This window comes from Phyllostomus discolor, chromosome 8 (genome assembly GCF_004126475.2).
Source record: "Phyllostomus discolor isolate MPI-MPIP mPhyDis1 chromosome 8, mPhyDis1.pri.v3, whole genome shotgun sequence".
Lineage (NCBI taxonomy): Eukaryota > Metazoa > Chordata > Mammalia > Chiroptera > Phyllostomidae > Phyllostomus > Phyllostomus discolor.
Window position 1 is genome coordinate 35238913 of NC_040910.2, and position 12398 is coordinate 35251310.

At 38.7% G+C, this 12398-nt stretch overlaps 1 protein-coding gene and 1 pseudogene across 1 annotated transcript in view; both read right to left on the bottom strand.

The window, feature by feature from the left end:
- Nucleotides 1-12398, bottom strand: part of HMBOX1 (homeobox containing 1) — a 166920-nt gene that overhangs the window by 21537 nt on the left and 132985 nt on the right.
- On the bottom strand, nucleotides 648-2412 carry LOC118501973 (annotated as a pseudogene).

Below are 12398 nucleotides of genomic sequence, written 5' to 3' on the forward strand. Positions count from 1 at the left end.
AAGAGTGTATAAATAATATTAAATATAAAGCCACATAGCTGGTATAATCTTTAGTTTAAAAAGATATATAGATATATACATAGCAGAAAAATAACTGAAAACAAATATACCAAAATATTAATGATTATCTCTAAAGGGTGGTATAAAGTAGTATTTGAATTTTCTCCTTTATGTTTTTTTTTGCACTTTGCCATTATTATATTAGTATCTGCTAATTTTGTAATTAAAAAGGCATTATTTGAAAATGATGTCTGCTGTCTCAAACCATGAGCAAAATGGAATTGCATAAGTTTATTTTTAAAAAATTTTTCTTTTTATCTTAATGCCTTTTGGCAACAAACTTACATTTTAAAAGCTTGTTTGCAAACACACAATAGTAAAATGGGAAAAGATGTTCTACACTAATGTTTTGTTTTTTAATAAATAAGCATTTATTTTTAACTCTACAGACTGAAATGATGGCTCTCTCCAAATCAGCTTTTTGGAAGGTTCAAGTGAAGCTCTAAGTTGTCACGGCTTTGCAGCTTCTTAAGTGTTTTAGAATAGAAAAGAGACAACTTTTAAGTGGAAAAAATTAGTGCTGGCCTATGACAAATGAAAGGATTCAGATATGAAAAGCTGAATTTGGAACCGAATTCATAAATGCAACAGATTTCGATAGACCAGAGCAGATACTGACAGAATCAGAGAACTTGAAACTTAAGAGACAAGCACAAAGGTCAATATACCGGCAAAAAATCTCCTGTGACAGCCTGGGAACAACTCTCCATTCACCGCAGAAACCCTGTATCCAGTACACAGATATTATGAGGGGGCCAATGAGTAGTAGCCAGACAAAGAAATGATGTCACCTGGAGGCAAGGAATAAGACCCACAAAAAGTCCTTTATGCCCTATTCCCATAGATGTTTACTATGGAGTCACAAAGTCCACAGCACTTGGGCTCTCTGCCGTGAATGTACCGTGCATCTCAGAGTGATCATGTGACGGATGTACAATGAGGGCAGCAGCAGAAAGAGGCATCATCTCTTGTGCTGTCTCCTTGGTAACTATTTTGAAGAAAGGTGAGACTTCCTTCTGTATATTTAGGGCCTAATTCCTCGACCTTTTCACATTCCTGGTAGTGCTATAAAACTTCACCATGGATCACAGTGCCAAGAACTCCTGAACACCATCTGGGAGTTGGGCCTGTGAACAGCCCATGCTTCCCACTGATGCTGGCAATGTGCTGAGCCTAACAAAAAAGACCAGGAAGCCGACATACTTGCTGCCCCAAAAATACTTCATCCTAATAATGTTGGAGGAAGAGGTTCATACCCCGCCTAGATGAGCACCTTCCCATACACACGTGGCTGGGACAAGAAGGTGAGACTGGAGCCCAGGAGCACCTGAGTGGCAGTGTATGCCATGATGGCACCCCCAGACAGAGAGACAGATGGAGCCACCAAGGGACTGAGCAAGGATGTTGCCAGATGAGTGAGCACTAAGTTGGCTCTTCTCAGACTTCGCTGTCAAAGCAGCATCCTCCATAACATCAGTGTGAACATATAGGAAGGAGTCTCCTTCCTCCCCCAGGGTTTAGGAATACAGCCTGAAGCTCATTAGTAGCTTATCTTGAAATGTCTCTGGTGTCTCTTACTTTGTCTCAAAAAATAATGTATGTTTCTATTCTATTCAATATTATATGCATTGTTTTAATATAAAAATGTTTTGCATTGTCCATCTTTCTCCTCCATAAAAATTCAAGTAGAGATGATCTAGGGAAATGTTTAAAACCTTTAAACTGGAAGGAAACATTACTAAATCAGCCTCTTTATTTTGCAGATGAGGACATGAACTTCACAGATGAAGAAGAGCCAGAGAGGACACTTGATTTGCTTGAGGTCATACTTCCTGGAACTCAGGTTTCCTGACTCAGTTCACTGGCTCACAGGCCTCACGGGAGCAGCTGTTACTCAGCTAAGACGACACTGTTTCAGACTTCCTGTAACACGCACATCTCTGTAGCAATGAATCATTTTAACCAAACTCCCGCAGACTTCACAAGAGCTTCTGGAAGCAAAGACGTGGCAGCATCAGTAAGAAACCCATGACAGCCCCAGAACCACAGCTACATCTCACCCAGGGGTTTATCTTCCTGGGGGAAGAACTGCTCTGGAGATAGCCATACATCGACCAACCTTCTCCCTGGGCAAAGGAGAACTAAATAAAACCTGGGGCTTCTCCCTCAAAACCCCTCAATATGGTTGAAGTCTATGTATATAGTACAGTTAGTCTACTGTAGAAAAGTCAGTAGTACTCCTCAGACACTTGCACACACACACAAAAAGCCTTCCAAATTCTTATCAGGTTGGTAAGATGCCTTTCCTCACATGTTTAAAAAAGAAAAATCCAAACATGAGAAAACTGTAGATACTATAGTTGTCTGAAATGTGCCCTAACATAAAATGTTCATTGCAAGTTTTTAAATATTTTACTTACTTGTAGCATGCTGCCACTCGACCCTGCTTGGCCAACAGGTTACAAGGGCAACAGTGAACTCAGGAGCTAAGTTTTTAATCACACTCCATTACACAGCACAGGCTTATTATCACCTGTCCAGTAACATATAGCCTAAATGAAGCGCGACCACAGCAGAGGTGTGGTGTGAGTTTTTTATTACTACATGACAATTGTAGAGCAAGTGTCCTCTGAAAACATGTATTGCATTCAGTCATTAGTCTTCTATGAAAACCATGAAAAGAAGAACACAGACAATTTTCTGGAGTTGTCAGGCAAAAATAAATAAGAAATAAATAAATAAATAAAATTAACAAATTCTAAGCACCTTAAAGAAGAACAACTGAGAAAAGCATTTCCTTTGAAACATGTCTCTTGATTGCATACTACTGAATTCTTTAAATGTTCAAATCTCCACTTCATTTTAATCGGGAGGAAGAACAACATGCACAAGAGGGCAGTGTTCGGTTCTGCTGGTCCAGGGACTTGCTGTTTCCTACTGAAACCACCAAAGGTGAGTGACAAGTACACGATGTCGGTGCCAGGGGAAGGAGCACACTACTGAGGCTCTGAAGCTAGTGGTGCTCCCCTTGCTGCCTCTCTTCACCTGGAGTGGGTCGGGGTGCGGTGGGGGGGCGACAGCTGTATCTTCCTGTCTCTGGTTTGTCAGCCTTTGCTGGTAGAAAGTAGGTTTGCAAGAGATTTATAAGGTGATCTGGATTTGCTAAGTTTCTTATAGTTGGTGTTCAAGTTGTCCTGAGGCAGGGAGCCTATTTTTAAACATAAAGTGCTGAATTATAAACTGGCCACTTACCAATCTGACACCACTGACCAAAAATTTACTATAATGCTTGAAGACCAACAGAACAGGCTTGATAAAATCAATCCATTGTCTCCCATATGGTTTTTCTTATGATCAATACTGTATTTCTGAAAAGTGACTACCTCTTGCTGAAAGGATACATAGTCTGTATCCTAAAATGAGAACCATTGCCCTCCCAGGGGAATGTCTCAATAAACAGCAAACCAACAACTGACAAAGGCACAGGTCCTTGGAAAACCAGAGGTGCACTGGCTGGGGAGTATCCTGAACAGCTCCCCGAAAAGGGAAAACACAGCACCCTGCGCTTAGAGGCGTACTTACTACTTTCTCTTAAACCTCGTCTTTACTTCATGGCTCTTGGGTTTGATGGTGTTTTTAGTGGGAGTCAATCACACTACCCAGGATATGGATAAATGACTCTTAATTGCTTTTTTAAAAGGCAAATTCTGATTTAACAGTCCACAAACAAAACATGATCCTAACATAATACTGTCAAAGCTGAAAGGTTATTCTTACTAATAGTTAATAAAAAGTATGTGAGTTTCTTCACAGTGATACTACAGAGCAAATCTGGGGTACAGTCATGATCCAGGACATTATTTTTTTTAAGATTTTATTGATTTATTTTTAGAGAGAGGGGAGGAAGGGAGGGAGAAAGGGAGGGAAACTTCAGTGGGTGATTGCCTCTCATGTGGCCCCACTGGGGACCTGACCTCAACCCAGGCATGTGCCCTGACTGGAATTGAACCAGCAACCCTTTGGTTTCTCAGTCCCACTCAGTCCACTGAGACACACCAGCGGAGGGCCAAGGACAGATTTTGATTATAAACTATGGTTTCTATTTCTTCAAAGGTGATAAGCACAGGATTGTCTTAAAACAGAACTCAGGTTAGTCTGGCTCTTTTAGCAGATGACATGTCAAAGTTGAAACCAATAAAATAGGATATTGGGATGAAGCACTATTATGATTGGGATTTCTATGGCACACAGGTTTTGAAACAACAAAGACCATTTTTAGATGCTTTCTGTCACTGAAATTGCATAGTCCATTCAGGCTTCCTCAACCAAAAGGCAACTGTATCAGAAATAGGATATTTACCAACAAGTTCATATTCTACTAACTCAAGAGTCTCCAACCATCAAACACATATCCAAACCTTGACACATGCTGTGAGTGTTTAGTCTGTTGATAGTGGTCTCCTAATACAAGGGCCAGGAACAGCTCTGTCTTGTTAATTACTGAATCCCTCAGAGTCTACCACAATGAGTGGTACTGAGCAGAAGCTCAGGAAGCACTTGTTGAGTTTACAAAAGAAAAGCTCACTAGTTTTCTGTGAAGGGGTCTCTAGTTAAGTCTTTAAGTTGGTCTCCATTAGTATTAATGTTATATAATGTGGTACTTATAATTCTTCTTCTGTGCCCTGGCCAGTGTGACTCAGCTGGTCAAAGTGTTATCTGGTAACTGGAGATTGCAGGGTTCGGTTCCCGGTCAGGGCCACAACACCTAGGTCTGCGGGTTCAAATCCCTAACCCAGGTGTGAGCACCAGGGGTCCTGGTATGTATGGTCCCTGATCCATGCACGTATGGGAGGGCACTGATAGATGCTTCTCTCTTTCCCTTCCTTTCTCTCTAAAAAAAATGAAAAATCCTCAGATGAGGAATAAAAATAATCATTCTGTTTCTGGGGTAAATCATATCTTCATTGGTGACTCATTACACGCAAGCACCAATATTTACCAAAATATACTTCATCTCTTTGTAAACTCTGGAACAGCAGGAGGAACATGGAGTCTTTAGTTCTGCTTAATTGGCTCAAGAACTACAGAAATGAGACTCCTTTTGTTTGGGACCAATGAAACTTGCTGGCAGATCCTCTCTAAGGAGTAAATGGGGAGAATTTTTAATCTGCATCAAAAACACTGTGATAATTTCTCTTTTGGCTATTTCTGTTTGACCAAAAAGGAACCAGGAAGTATAATTTGCCAATTTAATTAAAAAAAAATGCATTTAAGGACAGTTCATCTTCTTAACTGGCTATGAGAAATGGATTGGGATAACTTTACCTGTCAATAAGTGGAAAGTTTGTTGTTTTTTTTCCTCAAATAGTCTATGGATTGAAATGAGTCAGATCCAGGCTCCTGCTGTCTTATATAAATGTTAAGAACTTTCCTCCTATTTGCAGAGATACAGGAGGAGGAGTTCCTCGGGTAGAATTATGTTCTACCAGAGTCATTCCATAAGGAGTATGAAGAGGATAAACTCTTTTTAAAATTCAACTTCCAGCATCCTTTAATTCCAAAGGTTAGAGAATGTATTACTATGCAGCATTTTCTATCCTACAGCAGTGATGACATCAGAAGAGAGGGGAAAGGAAGACCAGCCTGCCAGGGTTGCAGTGACAGCCAGACAACCTAAGGGAGGGCAGGGTGCATCTATTCTGGGACATCACCTGTCACAGACCAGGACAGACATTCGAGTTTACAGGGTTCAGTTTTACTCCCATAAAGTGGTCTTCAGTAGGGGGCAGGTACACGGTGATCAGGCAGAGGGAAAACAACACTGAGGCATTTGAAAGTAATGTCTGCTGTTTTTGAATCATTTTTACTGGATCACTTTAAATCATCAAATTATTTATCATTGAATTAAAGGCCTTACAACTTCAACAAAATAAGAAAATACTGCATTACTTTACCCCCACCCCAAGTCTAGTATGTCTGGTAGGGAATATGGGGTACAGCATTTTCTAATTTTGGTCAAGTTGCAGCGCCTTCTTAAACAACTTAAGTGTAAGCAACGCTCCCTGACGTCAGACTTCTGGTCCAGCACCGTGCGGGCCGCCGGGCCGCCCGAGTGTGAACCCAACCTCACCCTGCAGGGCACGTAAACTGTGCCACTTAGAGTGCCAGGTAAATTTACTTAACAGACAGTGAAATATCCCATTCTAGTAAAGATGTATGACTCAATTTCTCTTTCCAACAATGCACTGCTATACCAGAAGTCAGTAGGAAAACTGGATTTTATAACAACTCACCTTTACAATACAAGACAGAAAGGGGAAAATATGTCAAAAGATTTTTTAAAACTGAAAACAGTTGAAATTTCAACATATTTCCCTGAACACATAGAAAAGGGAATATTATTTAGGCTGTTATCTTCAAAAATAAAGGCTGAGAAGCTTTTTCAAAATAGTTCCAATTTTTTAATTCCCAGGATTTCACCAAATCGATTTCCAAAATAATCTGAGTCCCTTGCATAAGAGAATAGGAGAAAAGTGGCACAGACAACGTAGAAAATGGACTAAGAATTTTTTGCCCAATTATCAGACAACCATACTTCAGCATGGATGTAACTACAAATGCTTTGAGGAAGACACAGGTTGCGCCGGTGGCAACACAAAGGTTTTCCTTAGTCTGGATGTAACCTACTTCCCCAGTCTCATTTCCTGCCTGACTGACCACACACTCCAGTCACCTAATTTTTCATGCCTCTGGTGTCTCTGCATGTACCTGCTTCTGCTGCTAAGAATGCTTTTCTTTCTCTTCCCAGCTCATCGAAACCATCCCTACTCTACAGCACCCAGCTCGAACGTCCCCTCACAGTGCTGCCTGTCCCCACCCCTCTCCCTGTGTCCTGCTGCAACGGGCACGGAGGAGGAGTTTTAACCTGACTCCCAGCAGACTGAGACCTACCGGGGTAAAACCTGATCTTATATGCTTTAGCACTGGGGATGAGAGACTCTCTTCTGAGAAAAAAAAGTGCTAAGGAGACTTTTATTGGCTGAGGCTTAGGAATACAGAAAATAACTCATCAGAAAATTCCATCTGAAGAAATCCAGCATCTTTTTGAAAGTTCTTATTTAACAGTTTTGTACTGACTATATAGTAGGAGGGGGAATATTTTACTAAACACCCCTATGGTATCATGTACCATGCTTAGTACTCTGCGTGCACTGTCGTTCAGTATTAAATCACGGCACTCCTCTTACAGCAAGCAATTTGCCTAAAGATATATACCTTGTAAAATAGTTGAGATTGAAACCCCACACTTTGTAAGTCAACAATCTATGTTCTTTACAACTATATTATCAGAAAGAAACAAAAAAGACAAAAAGTAACATAAAAATGTACAACTATTCAACATTTAGGGCAAATCACTTATTTAAAATGTTTATTATCTCTTCCAATCTTTATCTTTGTATGTCTATGACTTTTTTATTCCTGTAACAATGTAGTTTTTCTTATATTGCTTAATACTATTTCATTTACATTTTTCCTCAAATCTACATAGGCCACGTCTGTCATTTTACCATGACATTCCACTTAATAGACTCATCATCATTGACTTAGCCTCTTGCTAAAATGCTATCATGGTCAAATGTAAAGAAACTGGAAAAAAATTTGCTGAATTTCCTATCCAAACAAAATCACTACCCTTGTCAGACATATAGTTTCTTCGATCCTAGTTGTGAAAAAGACATTTTTCCCCCCAGAAAGTCTACTCAATTCAGCAGCAATGTAACAAAGTAGAAAATGAGATATAAGTTTCTTTGCAATTGTAAAGTACTGAAGAAAATTTTACTCTTAGAAATAAAATGAAAAATAAGTAAATTTCTTCTAAGCAGTGAGAATGTTTTTAGTTTTTTCATTTTATAAGGAAGAAGGAAGTACTTCTTACTATCTAGACTGTTAAAAAGTAGGTGAACAATGATTTCTTTGCATTTTGGGGAATTTCAATACCTCAAGGTATGTCATTACTATAACACGTATACCAATGGAGAAATCGAGGGATCAGAATATGAGCTGATCGTCAAACAAGGGACTGAGGTTATGTGGATATACATACAGCTCTAGAGGACTGGTCTTCTGGTAGAACTCAGTTATCATGGAGCTGATTTTGCTCTTTGAACTTAGTCTTTTCATGTTGTTATGCTAAGCACCAATTATTTTCTAAAGATTTAATTCTAGGGTGGGAAGTATTTTCCTATCAAAAGTCTAAGAGGGAACGAAGGCTCCACAAAAGAACTATGATTCTTTAGAATCAGAACACAACACGATTTTGAGAACTTGAAGGACCTTTGTAAATTGTGTAACATTTTCTAAATCTTACATTTAGATTATCCAATTTGCTTTTTAAATAAAATGGGAGCATAATACTTTATTCATAAGTATATAAGATGCTAAAAAATATGCTTCACTTTACATTTCAATCAACTAAGAACAGGGTTGGTAGAAGAGGAGCTGTGCTTAAAAGAAAAGTGTGAGAGTGAAGAAGAAAGAAATGAATTATTAGTTTTTCTGGCAAATAAAAGAACAGAAAGTGAGGAAGAGAGAGAACAGACAAAAATATCCAGGAAGGAAAAAGATTAAGAGGATTTGGAAGGAGTACAAGAGGAATACAGAAACACAAGCAAGAACAAATCAATTAACTATAATAAAGTCGTCTTTCTTATCATCTTTGAATCCCAATTCTCAGCATATAGCTTAGCACATAGCCAACAGTCAATAAATGTTTACCAATAAAAATTAAAGATGATAAAGAGAATGGGCTGAGAAAGTCAGTGAATACACTTTTTAAAAAATCATATTCTGTGGGTCACATGGCTATGGATTCAAAATGGGCAACTTAATCTTACTTTTTTCTGTGAGTTTAGCCAAGTTAATTAACCTCCTGGGTATAGGTTCTTGTTCTAAAAAACAAACTGTTAGAACTATGTGATCTTTAAGGTCCCTCTCATTCTCCTGCAGAAATGGTGACCAAATATAGGTAAATGGAAATCAAAGGGAGATTCTTAGCTTAAATGCTGCTTAAACTTGAATCAGTTGTCAGCAGATTGCAATTTACATACTTTTGTACAAGGAAGGCAAATCAATCCTTTTATGGCTCACATGACATGAGCTGTCATTCAAAGAAACATCTGGGTAGGTCTCAATCTCCCAGAAGAATAATGTCAGGAAAGCACCTCTCATTTTTTTTCTGGCTAGGTGGAATCTTACTGAAATGAGCAGGATTTCTTACCTCATGGAGCTCTGTTTATCCAAATAATATTGGGACACGACACAAAACAATACACAAATGTACTGCTAAGGAAGAAAAGGGTGATTATTTTTCCATTTTACAAAGTACCAGGATTTTCTTCAAGAGACTTTTTTTAAAAGGGGAGGAACAAGCACGTATTTCTCCATTTTTATGGTAATAAAGAAAGTAAATATTATTTTATCAAACTAATAAAGCAAAAACAAGAGAAAACATTAAAAGAATGTGGCCTTGTGAAATGAGACCTGAAGTGGAGAAGACTTCTTGTGCTAAAATTTTAAAAACTGCATGGTGGTAATTACAAGTAAAAAGAATTATGGGAAGCAGCACCATGAAAAATAGGGCAGGTTAATAATTATTTGGAGGATTACCTATAAAGAAAGAGACAAAGAAACAGATCTTCCAGAGCCTCTTCAAGTTTGACCTATAGCGACCATACATATATTATCACATCATCATAATTCAGCAGATTTCAGAGTCAGAAGACAGGAAAAGAAAAGGTTCCCTGTAGGTAGGGTTTTGATGACTGGCAAACCCTAGCAAGCTTGCACTGCATTTGTCTGAACCACACCCAGTCTGCAGTAAATATAGAATTTAGTTCTTCCTGGAACTAATGGTCGTCTTACCTTCAACAGTCCAAGTATCACTGAAAAAATTAAAAGTAAAAGGAAGAAAGGAAAGAGACTGAAACCAAAATCCAAGTACTAATAACCTGTCCTGGGAAAAATTCCAAAAGGCAGAAAATACCAAGAGAATTAATTACAGAAACCTCAAGCAAACACTCTAGAAACACACTATACAATTTGTCTCTCCTACGTGGTTCTCCCAGGATGCATAGCACACTGACATAGTAAAATGCCTTTACACTGGACCTGCATCTCTAGTCAGATGGTACACTCAGCCTCGATAACATGTCAGGCTAGCAGCAGTGATACCAAATTTTAATTTAGGTTTGTTATATATAATATTGTGGTGGTGATGCTGTTTTTCTTCACGAAGAGGTACTTTTATCCTAAGAAACTATTTTTAGATGCTTAAATTTTGGAGGGAAGAGACACTCTTAGCTGAAGTTTTTGATACTAATTCTTTGTCTGTTGGAGGACATAAAAGGAGAATATTTTGGGTTAATTTTTAAAGTTGTGTTTTGAAGATTGACAAAGGTTAAAAACAATAACAAAAACTGTTTTACTTATAATTTCATGGGATTCTGGGTTTTACTAGTGATTTGGTTTTATATTGTTCACTGAAGATGAACATGAAAAGAATCTGAGAGGAACACAATATATTACAGGTATGATAGTCCATAAAAAAATAAAACATGCAATAATTTTAATTACAAACCACACACAGAGGTATTCATTTTGCCTTCCTTTTCCTGAACACACCCAGATACAGGCTCACCATTCAGCTAGTTGGATGAAAAATAAGAGCAGTAAATAACCTATACACACAAATCTGGCTCCAGAGCTGGTATTCTTAACCATTATGTTCTATTGCTTCTGCCTGTCACAGCTAGATACTCTTACATTCACTCCTGTGTCTACTTAAAGCCCTTTCCAAGTTGTTGCTTCTCTTTCTATCTTGCTGAATTAGAACTGGAAACCTGTATAAGGGGATTTGAAGGTTTCTTTTCTCTTTCTGTCTTGAGACCAGAAACAGGTACAACAGCCAGATCTCACTCTTCTGTGTCCCAGCCACACAGCCAACACTCCAGAGACACACTGGTCTCCAAAGCTAAAAGAATACCCAGCCCCAAACGCTGAAAGGCTAAAAAGGAAAGAGCACATCAGAAGCTTCGCTCCTAGGCCACACAGCCTCCAAACTTCTGAACACCACACTCTAAAGACTTTTCAGGCCTACTGGGCTCATTGTCTCTTCATTCCTTTCCCTCTGAAATGTACTCTCCCCTTACCTAGCACTTTTCTTCATACCTAGTAAGTACACTGTTGTATGAATGAACAAAGGGGCAGCTGGATTTGCAGAATAAAAATCACACTTGAGCCTTACATCATTTGTACACAGATATCTCAGACATATGATACAGGTGCTGCTTCCCACTTGTGGACATGTAAACTACTCAAGGGAAGGTTAGCTCAGTGCTAACACACAGCAGATGCTTGATAATAACTGAAAAAATAAATATTAGTCAATTATTTAAATCTATTTTATTCATTAAATCGGGTCAGGTCCTGTTGAACAATGACAACAAAAATCTTTTTAATTATGGAAAATTTCAAAACTTCAAAGTAAAATAACCCACGAGCCCCCATGTCCTATTACCCAGCTTCAACAATTAGGAATCGTTTTGTCATTCGTCTTTCATGTTTCCCTCATTACAATCTCCATATGCTCTTGAAGCAGAGGGAAGGTTGCAACACATGTTTATCTAGTGGCATCAGACTTCAGAGTTAACAAAGGCCAAATCCATATATTAAAAACAATCAGTGTACACCCCAATAAAAAGAAAACTCCTCTTGGTTAGTGAGAGCAACTCCAATCCATCATCAGCACTGTCTAAAGGTCTACATGTGGCTGGGCCCCTTGTTTGGTTTGTGGCCCTGAGAATTTATTCAACCTCATAAAGCCTTGATTGCCTCATCAGAAAAAGAAGAAACCGGGACACTGTGAGGATTAAATGAGAATGATAAATACAGGGTGGAGCAAAAGCAGCTTTTCAGTTGTAAGTATATGAAACAAAGTTGTGTCATTACTTATTATTTTCCATACAAACAACTGTGAACCCAACCTCTTCCCCAGCCCGTACCATGTGACGCTAATAGTGCACTAAAGGTTTCTTTTTGAAAACAGCTTTATTGAGATATAATTCACATACCCAAAATTGACCCATTAAGGCATGCAATTCAATACCTCATAGTATATTCAGAGTTGTGTGAGCATCACCATAATCAATTTTGGAAATTTCATCACCACAAACAGAAACCCAATACTCCTCAGCCTCCCCCGACCCACACACGAAATACCTCCATCCTCCAGCCCTGGGCAACCACATATTTACTTTCTGTCCCTATAGGTTTGCCTATTC